General features: G+C 46.2%; 1 non-coding gene across 1 annotated transcript; it reads right to left on the reverse strand.

Moving 5' to 3' along the window:
- Positions 1-14,750: 14,750 nt before the first annotated feature.
- trnak-cuu (transfer RNA lysine (anticodon CUU)) lies at positions 14,751-14,823 on the reverse strand. Its single transcript has one exon. It is a non-coding gene; the product is annotated as a tRNA-Lys (tRNA).
- Positions 14,824-15,024: the final 201 nt, after the last annotated feature.

Genomic DNA, 15,024 nt, shown 5'->3' on the forward strand with positions numbered 1-15,024 from the left:
TTAAACCAATTTTAAAAACAGCCTTATCAAAAACTGAAGAAGGGTGTCTAGGCCTGAGGCATCGGACTTCCTGCTCCTTTGCTGCTTGGCCTGCTGTGTTCATCCAGCTCTGGACCTTGTAATCTCCAGCAGCTCAGCACTCTGGAACCGTAACAGCCCTTAGCCCAACAAGTCCACATCAAACCTCAGAGTATCCCAGCCAGACCTATACCCCACCTAATCGACCTCTCCCTTCACACTACAGGCAATTTAACATGGCTAATCTACCTAGCCTGCACATCTTTGGACTGTGAGAGCACTCTGAGGAAACCCACACAGACACAGAGAGAATGTGCAAACTCCACAAAGGCAGTCACCTAAGGCTGGATTCAAACACGTGTCCTGGTGCTGTGAGGCCGCAGTGCTAAATACTGAGCCACCATGCCGCCAAAGTGCTTTCTCTCAGCACTCTCACCCAACTTTCTCCAAATATGCTTTTTCCAAGGTAACCGTTAATCTCTCCTTTTCTGCATGCTCAGCACTTGTTCCAATGTTCGTGCCTCATGTGTGGTGCATGTCGCATCTTCCCACCAACACCATCCCTGAATATTCACACATGGCAACAGAAGTAAAAGAAAATTGCCTGCCAATACTACCTCATTACAAATAGCATTTCAGAAAAAAAAACAAAAGATGAAGCGATCGAAGTACTCACTAGTTTTGACTTTGATGGTGACGACCTGGGATGTATTGAACTAGAGATTTTGGAAACACTGAGCCACGAAAGGATATGGCATATACACTGCACGTTTTTCATTTGAGTGCAACAGCAACCAATCAAATATGTGCTTTATTTTTCTCAAGTCAAGGCCTGTGAGTTTAATCAGATTACCAATTCACTGACATGGGACACAACTGCAAATGACCAAGCCAATTCTCACATTAGCCAGGCCAGGAGATATTTGCAAATCTACCAAAATGAGCCAGAAGTTAGATAAAAATGCTACATCAAGATGCAGAATTGCCTGTCTGCAAAGTACATGCTTTCTGTAAGAACTCTGCAAGCTTTTCAGCACCTGAGACGTGTTCTGCCACAATATCTCTGCCTTTCTCTGGTATTTTTGCACTTTGATGTCTCAACTAGAACTTAATGTTTCACAGTGCTCCTGTCTTGCCTGGTTGTTTATCACAGGCATGAGCCAGGCAGCTTAGCATCGTTATTACCAGCAGTCAGTCAAGGGCTGGTCAGCAGCTGTGGCAACAAACACATGTTTCGACCAAATGGTCACGTCGCAAAGTCTCAGGGAAACAGTTCTCAGTCAGGGCAAGGGAGACAGGATTCAGTCAGGAGATCCTGACACAGCATGTCCAAGGAATTATTCAATATCAGCCATGTGGGGCAAGCACGATCAGAGGATCTGTATCACTATAGTACAGAGAGGTGGCCACACTCACTACTAATTGCATTCTCAAAATGCTCCAGGAGATTGGTTGAGCCTGAATTATGAGCATCAATCCAAGCTGACCCTCTCCATTCTTGCCATTGGGGGTCAGTTTGATGAAATTCTCAAAGGTGTTCAGGAGATTGGGAGTTTCATAGCTCCCTGAAATAGCAACACAAGTGGATAAGACGGTGAAGAATTTCACTTTCACGGTCCACAGCATCAGGATCTGGTCAGCTTTGATATCTGGCTCATAAGTGAGATGAGGCTTTTTTTCAAACATGTCAGAGCATGCATTGTTCCTACGAGAACAACTATGGTTCCATTCATGCACTTTTTTTTGTTTCAACCATGAAATGGCCACAACTTGATCAAAAGTGAAAGTAGCCATCAACCAGTTTGAACTGTCAGTTGTCAAATAAATTAAGACAGAGATAAATGTATTTGCGGGAGATTTTTTTTTTAAAATCATTCATGGGATCTTGATATTACTGGATAAGAATGGCAGTTTCCTTCCCTAAAGGACATAGGTTTTTCCAACAATGACAATGGATTCACGGTCATCATTAGATTCTTATTTCCAGATTTTTTTTTAAAAACTCAAATTCCACCATCTGGAATGGTGGGATTCAAACCTAGGTCCCCAGACCATTATCTCGGTCTCTGTGGAGTAAAGTACAGCAGACTAAATAGAAAATAAACCAAGACATTGTATGCTATCTGGTGCATACGTATTCATCATGAAATCCATCACTGCTATGGACAACAGGTAAAGATTTGAAGAGACTGCATTCCGCCCCCGGCCCCAATGCGAACAGAGTCACAATGGACACCAGGTTTCATAGCCGATTGGGAAAATGCAATCGGGTATATAGTACTGGACACCTCCCAATCTTTTGTTTAGACTTAAAACTTTCATTTTGTGGGCAAAAATCAAAAGGAAACATTACGACTGTTTACAAATCGACAAATACCTATTAAAAGTCGAAATGTGTCTGTGGAGAGCAATAGGATCAGTAATTGTAAAAGGTGTGCAGACATAACTAATAAATAAAGGGCCATCGAGATCATCATAGAATTCCTACAGTGTGGAAGATGGCCATTCAGTCCATTGAGTCCACACGAACCCTGCAAAGAGCATCCCATCCAGTCTCACACCCTACTCTGTCCTTGCATTTTGCACACAAGACACTAAGGGTAATTTAGCATAGTCAATCGACCTATTTTGCACATTTATGGACTGTGGGAGGAAACCAGCGCAGACAGGGTCTGGGTAAGACACTCTTCATAGGTTCAGTGTGGACTTGATGGGCCAAGTCATCTGCTTCCACACTGGAGGGATTCTACGATCTCCAGAAACAAGCCCAAAAATACCTGGTTTGGAGACAGCTAACAGCAGAATTTAAAAAAAAGTTACTCAAATTTGCTGCTAGTTAACCAGTCCTGATGGACCAGGAAATCCCTTTTCACATACTGTGCTGGTGGATAGTCTTTAGTCAGTGTGAATGTGTCGTGATGTGACTATTTCCAAGCTCCACCTGACAAATATACAACTGTTATTAACATTTTATTCACAACATCAGCACCTTTAATTGAGCAGGGATTAGTAACATCAGTACAAACAGCCAAAAACTATGGTTCATTTGATCGTGAGCGTGATAGCAAAATCCTTCAACTGTGGTTCTTTGTGACAGTTTGGATGACTGAGTGAATGCTTTCCCACACTCAGAGCTCACGAATGGTCTCTCCCCAGAGTGAAATCGCTGGTGTGTCAGAGGGGAATTCGAGTCAGAAAAACTTTCCCACACATAGAACAGGCCAATGGTCTCTCTCCAGTGTGAATTTGCTGGTGTATCAGCAGGTGAGTTGTCTGAGTGAATGCTTTCCCACATTCCAAGCAAGTGAATGGTTTCTCTCCAGTGTGAACTCCCTGGTGTTTAAACAGGTTAGATGACTGAGTGAATCCCATACCACAATCAGAGCGGGTGAATGGTTTCTCTCCAGTGTGACTCTGGTGGTCAGTTTCCAGCTAGGATGGATGAAGAAATTCCTTCTTGCAATCTGCCCATTTCCACAGTGTCTCCCAAGTGTCACTGCGATGGTGTTAGGACATTTCAGATGAATCTTCAGACTCTTATACACAAACCATTTGCATTTGTCCAAAGTGTGAGTGCTGCTTTCTCCTTCAACGTTCAAAATCCTGAGATAATTGGGTTGTGAACTAAATAGGGAGACAGATCGAAGATGGAGAGAGAAGATATGTGGAGAGGAGACGGACAAGTCAAAGATGCCAGCATGGAGCAGGTAAAGGTGAGTATAGGTGGGGAGGTAGTGAGGTGATAGGTCAGTTTAGGGAGGACAGACAGGTCAGGGGGGTGGGATGAGGTTAGTAGGCAGTAAATGGGGGTGCAGCTTGAGGTGGGAGGAGGGGATAGGAGAAAGGAAGAACAGGTTAGAGAGGCAGGGACAACCTGGGCAAGTTTTGGGATGCAGTTGGGGGAGGGGAGATCTTGAAGCTTGTGAAATCCACATTGACACCATTGGGTTGCAGGGTTGCCAGGCAGAATACAAGTTGCTGTTTCTGCAACCCTTGGGTGGCATCGTTGCAACACTGCAGGTGGCCCAGGATGGGCATTTCGTCTGAGGAATGGGACGGGGAGTTGAAATGGTTCACGACTGGGAGGTGCAGTTGTTTATTGTGAACCGAGTGTAGGTGTTCTGCAAAGCAGTCCCCAAGCCTCCGCTTGGTTTCCCCAATGTAGAGGAGGCCACAACGGGTACAGGGGATGCGGTATACCACATTAGCAGATGTGCAGGTGAACATTTGCTTGATGTAGAAAGTTTTCTTAGGGCCTGGGATGGGGGTGAGGGAGGTGGTGTGGGGGCAAGTGTAGCACTTTCTGCGGTTGCAGGGAAGAGTGCCAGGTGTGGTGGGGCTGGAGGGGAGTGTGGAGCCACGGGAGTTACGGAGAGAGTGGTCCCTCCGGAAAACAGGCAAGGGTGGGGAGGGGAAAATGTCTTTGGTGTTGGGGTCGGATTGCTGATGGCAGAAATGTCAGAGGATGATGCGTTGGATCCGGTGATTGGTGGGGTGGTACGTGAGGATGAGGGAGATTCTTTTTCGGTTGTTATTGCAGGGACGGTGCGCGAGGGAGGAGTTGTGGAAAAATGCGGGAGACACGGTCAAGGGCATTCTCGATCACTGTGGGGGGAGCAGCGTTGCGGTCCTTGAAAAGGAAGGACATCAGATGTACGGGAGTGGAATCCTGGGAGCAGATTCGGCAGAAGTGAATGAATTGGGAATAGGAGATGGCATTTTTTGAGGGCGGTGGGTGGGAGGAGGTGTATTCTAGGTAGCTGAGAGAGTCGGTGGGCTTGAACTGGATATTGGTTTCCAGACGGTTGCCCAAGATGGAAACAGAGGTCCAGGAAGGTGAGAAAGGTGTTAAGAGATGGCCCAGGTGAACTTAACGTTGGGGTGGTAGGTGTTGGTGAAGTGGATGAACTGTTCGAGCTCCTCATGGGAGCACGAGGCAGCGCCAATACAGTCATCCATGTACCGGAAAAAGAGGTGGGGTTCAGGGCCAGTGTATGTACGGAAGAGGGATTGTTCCGACAAAGAGGCAGGCATAGCTTGGGCCCATGCGGGTACCCATGGCCACCCTCTGTCTGTAGGAGGTGGGAGGAGTTGACAGAGAAATTGTTGAGGGTGAGGATGAGCTCACCTAAGCGCATAAGGGGGTCAGTGGAGGGGAACTAGTCAGACCTGCAGGACAGGAAATAGTATAGGGCTTTTAGGCCATCTGTATGGGGAATGCAGGTGCTAATGTGCTGTACTGCATCTGCTGTGCCCGTTGTGGCCTCCTCTACATCAGGGAAACCAAGCAGAGGCTTAGGGATCACTTTACAGAACATCTACGCTCAGTTCGCAATAAACAACTGCTCATCCCCGCCTCCCTAACATGTTCTTCCTCTCACCTATCCCCTCCTCCCGAGACTGACCTATCCCCACCTACATTCACCTTTACCTGCTCCATTCCCACTCTTTAACTTGTCTGTCTCCTCTCCACCTGTCTCCCTGTTTATTTCAGTATCCCCTGCCCCTTCCCCATTTCTGAAGGGTCTAGGCCCGAAAATGCCAGCTTTCCTGCCCCTCGGATGCTGCCTGTCCTGCTGTGTTCCTCCAGCCCCACACCTTGTTCTCTCACTTTCAGCCAGAGGCGGCCGCGCATGCGCCCAGCTTCACCTCGGCCCTTTTAAAGTTTCAAAGCTGCCGCACATACGCCCCGCGGATCATTGCCCCCAATAAAGATGGTGACGGTCACACACACCTATCGTCATCTGAGGCATTGATTTGTTTTCTGCAAATGTGAGTCTGGGAGTTTCAAATGTGTGTTTTCCGACGTGCACTAACTGTTTGTAAACCTTCCAAACCCATACAAATATTACTTCCCTCCAGCTTTCAGCCATTTTGCTTTCTTTACCGTGTCCTGCTCTTACCTCAATTGCACAAATCTTGGTCTCAGCGAAGGATCTAGGCCCGAAACGTCAGCTTTCCTGCTCCTCCGATGCTGCTTGACCTGCTGTGTTCATCCAGCTCTGCACCATGTTATCTCGGATTCTCCAGCATCTGCGGTTCAAATTATCTGAGCAACTCTGCGCTGCTCTCGTGGATGAGCACGTGGTTCACACCGATCCCGCCCCCTCCTCATTCTGATTGGTTAGAATGGCAGCGACATCCGCCAGTCATGCACGGCACCCCTGTGCCCCTATTGGCCCCTCGCTGACATCAATCACCCAGACGCCATTGTCAGCTGGAGCATGCGCAGTGCTTTGTGTTGGCAATGTGAGAAGCTAATGATCGTCGTCACAATGTTGCATTTTGAGACAAATGAGACTGAGAACTGGATGAGAAAGATTGTTACATCAGCGATCCTGGGGTTTTAATAAGTCGCTCTGAGGAATGGGCATTGCACCCGAAACGTTAACTCTGTCTTTTTACCTTCACGGATGCTGCTAGACCTGCTGAGCTTTTCCAGCAACTTTGTTTTTGTTCCTGATTTACAACATCCCAGTTCTTTTGTTATTTTTTAATAAGTCGCGATTGAAAAGGGTTCCTGCAGCTCAAAGCTAAAGATACTCTTGATACCGCTCTGTCAGCGAATAGAGAAATGGCGGGGAAATAAGGATAATAAATACAGGTCTAGTAGTCCTCAGGTAAGATGTAAAGAGAATAACTATGAATATGAAGAACATCACGTGGTGAAGTGAGGTGAGTGTTGTTCATATGAACTGTGATTGGGCAGAGAGGGAGGTTAATCAAAAAAGAACAAGCATAAAGGACATTCTCAAGAAAGGTCTGTGCAATGGTAAGCAACGAGAATCAGAAGATAAAAGTCCATGACAGAAGAAAAAGTTTGAAGACCGAGGCTGCAAAAACTCCAATAAGTTGTATCACTGCTCTACTGCCTAGTTATTGGCATAAGCAGTATAATCCACATTTACCTGGAAATAGAGATAATAAAATGTGAGGCTGGATGAACACAGCAGGCCAAGCAGCATCTCAGGAGCACAAAAGCTGACGTTTCGGGCCTAGACCCTTCATCAGAGAGGGGGATGGGGAGAGGGAACTGGAATAAATAGGGAGAGAGGGGGAGGCGGACCGAAGATGGAGAGTAAAGAAGATAGGTGGAGAGAGTATAGGTGGGGAGGTAGGGAGGGGATAGGTCAGTCCAGGGAAGACGGACAGGTCAAGGAGATGGGATGAGGTTAGTAGGTAGATGGGGGTGCGACTTGGGGTGGGAGGAAGGGATGGGTGAGGGGAAGAACCGGTTAGGGAGGCAGAGACAGGTTGGATTGGTTTTGGGATGCAGTGGGTAGAGGGGAAGAGCTGGGCTGGTTGTGTGGTGCAGTGGGGGGAGGGGACGAACTGGGCTGGTTTAGGGATGCAGTTGGGGAAGGGGAGATTTTGAAACTGGTGAAGTCCACATTGATACCATTAGGCTGCAGGGTTCCCAGGCGGAATATGAGTTGCTGTTCCTGCAACCTTCGGGTGGCATCATTGTGGCACTACAGGAGGCCCATGATGGACATGTCATCTAAAGAATGGGAGGGGGAGTGGAAATGGTTTGCGACTGGGAGGTGCAGTTGTTTGTTGCGAACTGAGCGGAGGTGTTCTGCAAAGCGGTCTCCAAGCCTCCGCTTGGTTTCCCCAATGTAGAGGATGCCACACCGGGTCCAGTGGACCTGGAAATAGCTGTCTCAGTTTGTCACTGTAGTTTACTTCATAACAGATAAACTCCACACTTTGTCTCAATAAAGCCGACAGTTGGTTCACAAATTAGTTCTGCTGCCAAGTCCGTTCCTGTTTGAAAAGGGGTATAGATCATATTTAAATAGAAAATGCTAAATATCAATTCAGGCTGGCAGCCAAACTCCACTCCCTCACCACTGACTCCATCCCTGCCCCTGGTAACTGGCTGGTAACACACTGCTCACAGTCATGGTGCAATATTTCACCCCAAGCTGAGCTTCCAACCACATTACTCACACCCCGCCCATTATCACAAAGACCACATACAATTTCAACCTCAGCAGCATCTCAGTTCATTTGCTGCTGAAACTCTCATCCATTCCTTTGTTACCTCTCGACTTAACTCCCCAAACACACTCCCGGCCAGCTTCTTAATTCTACTTCCCTGAAATCTTGAGATGATCCAAAAATCTGCTGCCCATGTGTTTACTCTCACCCATTTCAGCATCTTCGAGTTTTGCCATCCTGTGCTCATTAACATGCACATTTTCTGGGTGGCAAAGCACCAAGGTATTGAAATTCATGTCCTTATTTTGAAATTTTGTCATTATACCTCCTTCGTTTGATAGTCCCTCCACCTGCAAAACCCTCTGAGGTATATCTGAAGAAGGGTCACTGGACACAAAACAATAATGCGGCTCTTTCTCCATAAGCACTGCCAGATAAGCTGAGTTTTTCATCAATTTCTGCTTGTGTTACTACTTTCAAGCATCTACTGTTCTTTTGGTTTTTCCTTCAAGACATTTGTTCTCCCTGACTTCCAACAGCCAGTAGATTTCTGGTTTTAACTCTCCCACCTTTTTCATGTTTTCAGCTTCCAAGGCCATAAGCTCTTGAATTTATTCCCTCAACATCCCTGGATTCAAAGCCCCTTTGTTTGTTCAGGATATTCCTTGAAACCTACTTCTTTGGCCAGTTTTGGGTCACTTGTCCTAATAAGTGCCTGGTATCAAATATTGTTTTATGACAACCTTGTGTAATATGTCAGATCATTGAATTGAATCAAAAATGTGAAAACATTTAAATTGTCCTTTTGGAAAACATCACTAATTCTTCATGATCATTTGGTAACTCCTTACCTAATATCATTGCAAGTGCGACTTCACCACACGACCTGTACTGGTTCAGAAAGGTCAAACATCAAATTATCCAGATGTAACTGAGGATTGGCAATAGTTACTGATACCTTTGGAGAGTGATCCAAAGTTCATGTATCAGGATATGGTGAATGAATGACATGGTACAGAACTCGTTGGATAACATAAGCTCAGAAACAGAACAGCGACGTCTCTCTTCTGACTCGAGAGGGTCTAACTTTTTAATGGAAAAATGTTCAGGTTCATTTATCGTTCTTCACGAAGAATGAATTGTTGATCTTATTCGGCTGCATGTGTGCAAATAATTTCTTTCGATGTGAGGTCAAAGAAATTCAAAACTATTCCCCATCCTCCCACAGACTTTGTCTCACTGTTAAGGTGTCTACTCATGGACCTAGGGGATCCAGGTATATGATTATTTGAAGTTTGCATCACATTTAGACAGTCGTTAAACATGCTTTTGGCACGCCAGCCTTCATTGCTCGATCGTTTCAGTTTAGGAGTTGGGAAGTCATATTGAGGTTGCACAGGATGTTGATGAGACCTCTTCTGGAATACAGTGTGCGGTTTCTGTCGCACAATTACAGGAGGCATATTATGAAGCTGGCGAGTTTTAAGAAGAGGTTTACCAGGATATTGCCTGGTATGGAAGGTTTGATTTATAAAGAAAGGTCGGATAGACTTTGACTTTTCTCGCTGGTGCTTAAGAGGTTGAGAGGCGGCCTGTTAGAAGTTCATAAAATAATGAGACATGTAGATAGTATGAATTATGGTCATCATTTCCCAAGGGTGGGAGATTTCAAGACTGGGGGATGTTTTTAAGTTGCGAGGAGATTATGTAATAAAAAAAGATATGTGAGGCAGAATTTTGCAATGACTGTGAATAAAACAATGGCAAGTTCCAGCAGAGAAACAGGTGGCAAAGAAACAGGTGACAGTGAAGCAGGCATGTGAGGGCTAATGTGTTTCGTTTGCCAGTGACATTCACCGCTTCACAAAGTGGAGAACATTGAAGTGCAGCAGTGACGTTGATTATTTTGCTGGATATTCACCTTGCAAATGGTTTTTCCGCCAGTATCCCTGATTACATCACAATCGACAGGATGAAAGCTGCAACAAGATGTGTGGAGCCAGTGGAGTAATTGATACGGCATCTGAATTTGAATTGGAAGTTTGGAATATTGTATCCTGTCTCACTCAAGTAAAGTTGACAGCTTTTCTACCCTTGCAAATTGACAGACTCTCCCGAAGAGGAATGTCTGCCCAACGCTGTTTTTGTCAGGTTCCCAGCAGCTGAAGTGAGTGGATCGCTGGTGTTGGAAAGTGAAAATTGAAATTGAAAGGTAAATGAGTAACACGAGTGTGGGGCTACTTCAGCTCACAGTCTATTTCATATCCCAGCTCATGGCAACGGTACCCATTGTCAGGAGAAACTGCTTATGTTCCACATAAAGCTGCCTTTTGTTGAGAAACCTTGTGTACAGCGGGATAAGCAGGTAGGACAGTGTGTGTATAATATCACAAAGAATGACACTGAGCCACACATAAAACAGTAAAGTTAACAAGTTGTGAGCTTGTTTTCGTTTAGACTTTTCATCACCATGCGAGGTAACCTCATGGGTGAGACTTCCGATGAAGTGATGTTGTTCTCCTCCACTTGGAATTTATACTGCCTGTCCGTTCCGGCGACTTCTGTCATTGTGCATTCTGTTCTGTATGGGTTGCATATGGGGTCCAATTCTATATGTTTGCTGACTGCATTATGGATTGAGAACCATGCCTCTAGGAATTCCCATGTGTGTCTGTGTTTGAATTGCACTACTACGGTTATGTTGTCCCAGTTAAACTGATGGCCTTCATTATCCGGGTGTACTGATATTAGGGGAAGTTTGTCATGTCATTTTGCTGCCAGCTGATGTTCATGTACACTGATGGCTAGTTTCCTTCCTGTCTGTCTGATATAATGTTCGTGGCAATCGTTGCGCGGTATTTTGTAAACAATGTCAGTTCTGCATGTCGTGGGTATGGGGTCTTTAATCCTTGAGAATGTTTGTCGTAGCATGGCTTTGGGCTTGTGTGCTACCGTAACTCCTCGTGCTCATAGGAGTTGTCAGTTCTGATATGTTCTTGATGTATGGCAGTGTGTCCAGTGTGTTAGGGCATAATGTGTCCTCTTGGTGTTGCTGTTTAGTCAGCACCTGCGGATGAAATTGCAGGGATTTCCATTCAAAGCAAAGATTTTGTATTGGTGTTCTTCCTCTTTCTGCATAGTTCTGGGTCATTGCAATGAGTGGTGGTCCGTTTAAATAGTGTCCCGACACAGCTTAGTTTGTGCAAAACTGACCTGAGTTAGTTGCCAAATTAAAAGTATCCGAGCCCCTCGAGGCACTGACCCGAGTTGTGATGTGCAAAGGACAACACACAAAGGAGGGTCCTTGTGTGATTGATCCAATGTGATCTGTATAACAGGGTAACAGTGAAGACTGGTCTTCAGCACCCACATTGAACCTGACTCCACTTGGCCTCCAGCCAACTCTCACAAACTACCATTGCCCTTCACTTTTCCTGACCTCCCCTCTATTCTTGTTTTAAACTGATTGCACATCAGGCAGTTTCAGCTGGCATTGCTGATGTGGGACTGTAACATGGAGTGAATCGATTTTGACTGACCAGTGACGTAATTCTGCTTCTCAAGATCAGTCAATATTTCAGATTTATTACTTTAAATGATAACCATGAACAGGCTATGACAGTGAAGGCACTGAATCGTAATCACTGGACCAGCAGGAAAGATCAGTTTATGGCACTCAGGACACTGTCTGATTCGGCCTTGCATTCTCCCAGCCTTCTGCACATGATGCCCCTCTGCTCTGTTTCGGTTTTGTTACGTCTTGATATATAATAGTCTCCAGTTATCTATTCTTTTGCCATTTCCAATACATGAGACCCTCTTTCCATGTCTTGTGCCTGGCTCCACAGCTCAGTGGTCAGAGCACTGGTCTCAGAAACAAGTGGTTGTGAGTTCGAGCCTGTGATAGTGTTTGTACATCCCCTGCTTCAAAGGTCAAAAAGAGCCCTTTAAAAATTATCTGAAATTATAACAGTATCATTTCCTCCACAGACCAGAAATGTGTTTGAATTTCCACATTGCTGTTTGTCCTTCCACTTGAGGAGGAGCATTTGGAATGGCAGGAAGCAGCTGACATCAGTGATGTTTGGCTGGAAGTACAAGGTGAAGCAGGAAAACTGCAGGTGAGCAATGGGGGAGGAGCACAAACCCAGGGCATCCATCAAATACTTCCATTTGTTGCTGTAAATAGGTTCTAGTTTTGGAGTCTGGAATGGGACAATAGAGCCAAGTGAGTGACGTTCTGCTTTCTGGGGGTTGCTCTCTCCGAAAGCCTCTGGCACTCTCGGTGGAAGGTGTCCTTGTTAGTTTCCTTCTGTGGGTGAAAATGAGTTTCACTTCCCCGAGGGGGCATGGACACAGTCTTCCCACCTCAAACTTCAGTTTTGCTTGTTGGTTCCTCAAAGTGTTGACCCAGAAACCCGCACAGCACACACTTCATTGGGGAGACGATGGCCTGAGGTTGTTATCACTGGACACTTAACCCAGAGACCCAGATAGTACTTTGGGGACTTGTGTTTGAATCCCGTTGCAGCAGACGGCGGAATTTAAATTCAATACGAACCGTTATCCGTTAAGGGAAGTGAACAGCCTTCCTTGCTTACATGTAACTCCAGACCCACAGCAATGTGTTTGACTCTTAACTGCTCTCTGGTCATTGAGGAATGGGTAATAAATGTTAGCCTAGCCAGTGATGCCCTCATCCCGTGAATTAATTTAAAAAGTACGTCAGGAATTCCTCCTCTATGGAATGATAACTGATTCAATTTGCCCAACCTTTATGCCAACTGAAGTCACCTGACTCTTGAAGTCAATGGCCATTCATCATAATTAGAGCTCCCCCTTTCTCTTGGTGTCTTCACTTTCCTGTTTAGTGCCTTCTGCTAAAATTACCACGATAGTTGACTGGGGTGTATGTACACGGACCACGGTCGATTTCAGTCCCTTGATGTTTCTAAACTGTACCTAAACTCCATTTCACCAGAACTAGTATCGAGGATGCAAGTTTGCTCACTGAGCTGCAAGGTTCATTTTCAGACGTTTCATCACTTGTTTTTATTTGAAAAAAATATACTTTATTCATAGAAAGTACAAAAAATAAAACATTTATACACCGACCCAGTCATGCAAGCTGCTCCTGGTTACCCAGGGGGTACGGACACCAACGAAAGGCAAAAACAAAACAAAGAAGAAAAAAAATACAAGGCAAAGAAAATACCCCGGCAGTCGTCTCCCCACAGAGTCCCCGTTGGCCCCCTGACCAGTTGGGGAAGGCACCAGCTGGGCCCATTTACCAGATAGGGCCCTTTTTTTCCATTCTGGACGAGGGGTTTCATACGGTGGTCTTTCCCCAACGCACCTTGGCGGCGGCTGCCCCAAGCTTTAGCGCGTTATCAGCACATAGTCCCGGACCTTGGAGTGGGCCAGTCTGCAACACTCGGTCGGGGTCAGTTCTTTCAGCTGGCAGACCAGCAAGTTGCGGGCAGACCAAAGAGCATCTTTCACCGCATTGATGGTCCTCCAGGCGCAGTTGATTTTGGTCTAGGTGTGCGTTCCAGGAACAGCCCGTTGAGCAGGGAGAAGGAGGTGATTGACAGTCTCATCGCCCCAACATCCGCCTCAAGGGCAGCGTGGGGTGGTGCAGAGATTCCGGGTGTGCATAAAGGATCTCACTGGAAGAGCCCCTCTCACTGCCAGCCAAGTAATGTCCTTGTGCTTGTTTGAAAGTTCTGGCGATGAGGCATTCTGCCAAACGATTTTGGGAGTCTGCGAGGGGAACCACACGACAGGATCCACCCTCTCCTTTTCCCGAAGGGTCTCGAGGATACTACGTGCTGACCACTACCTGACGGGCTTGTGGTCAAAAGGTGTCTCCTTTCAAAAACTTCTCCACGAAGGACAAGTGGTATGCAACGGTCCAATTACTCGGAGTGTTCCGCGGCAACGAGGCCAGGCCCATCCTTCGCAACACCGGGGACAGGTAGAACCTCAGTAAGTAGTGACACTTGGTGTTTGCGTACTGAGGATTTACCCAGAGCTTGATGCAGCCACACACAAAAGGTAGCCATCAGGGCGAGGGTGGCGTTCGGTACATCCTTTCCCCCATTTTCCAGGTCTTTGTACATGGTGTCCCTGCGGACCCGGTCCATTCTCGACCCCCAAATGAAGTGGAAGATGGACGGGGTGACCGCAGCGGCGCAGGTCCAGGGAATAGGCCAGGTCTGCGCCACATGCAACAGTACCAAAAGCCCCTTGCACCTGACAACCAGGTTCTTACCCACAATGGAGAGGGACCGAAGCTTTCTGTTGGTATTTGTTTTGATTGAAGAACTATCAGCATTTGGTGTGAAATTAATATTGTAGCAGGGCACGACCGAGCAGCCAAGAAAATGGGCGAGGAGGATAGCCATTGGGTTCAAGTAGAAGTCATCGATGTTTTCCGTGGTATCCCCAGAGTTAGTTATTTCTGTTTCAGCTCCATTTCACATGGAGCTGCCCAGGACGTGACCATTGTCAGTTTGTGACTTCGAACAATCTTATTGGTGCAGGGTTGGAGTTGCGTTAACGCCTTTGCAAGTCCTGTCATTTATTACACAAGCGGCTGCACGTCCAAAACGATCTCTGCGATTTCCAGTGAAGTGGAATCAAATTTCACTGCGAAACTGGAAACCAGGATTTTCACAGCAGCAGAAGTGCAGTCATGTTTTCAGCATAGCTGCAGCTGCTCGTTTCACTGATAACGTTGGAAAGCTATGCTTCATCACAGAAAGCAAAGCAGCAAGAAGCTACGACGCCCAGCGTGGGGCTCGAACCGACGATGCTGAGATTAAGAGTCTCACGCTCTACCAACTGAGCTAGCCAGGCTTGACTTGATTGTCTTGTTATTTATCTAAAATCCTTATTTTCCCTTTTCACACCAAAGCCCCTGCAACCTCATTTCAATGTGCCCAAGATGATCCACCTCGAACATCACAAGTTCCCAGTTTATTCTGCTCAATCGCAAATAATATCATTTACATCTTCCACTTTTCAGCTGTTACTCCTTCAGACCATAATAACCCATTT

Source organism: Stegostoma tigrinum, chromosome 11, assembly GCF_030684315.1.
Source record: "Stegostoma tigrinum isolate sSteTig4 chromosome 11, sSteTig4.hap1, whole genome shotgun sequence".
Lineage (NCBI taxonomy): Eukaryota > Metazoa > Chordata > Chondrichthyes > Orectolobiformes > Stegostomatidae > Stegostoma > Stegostoma tigrinum.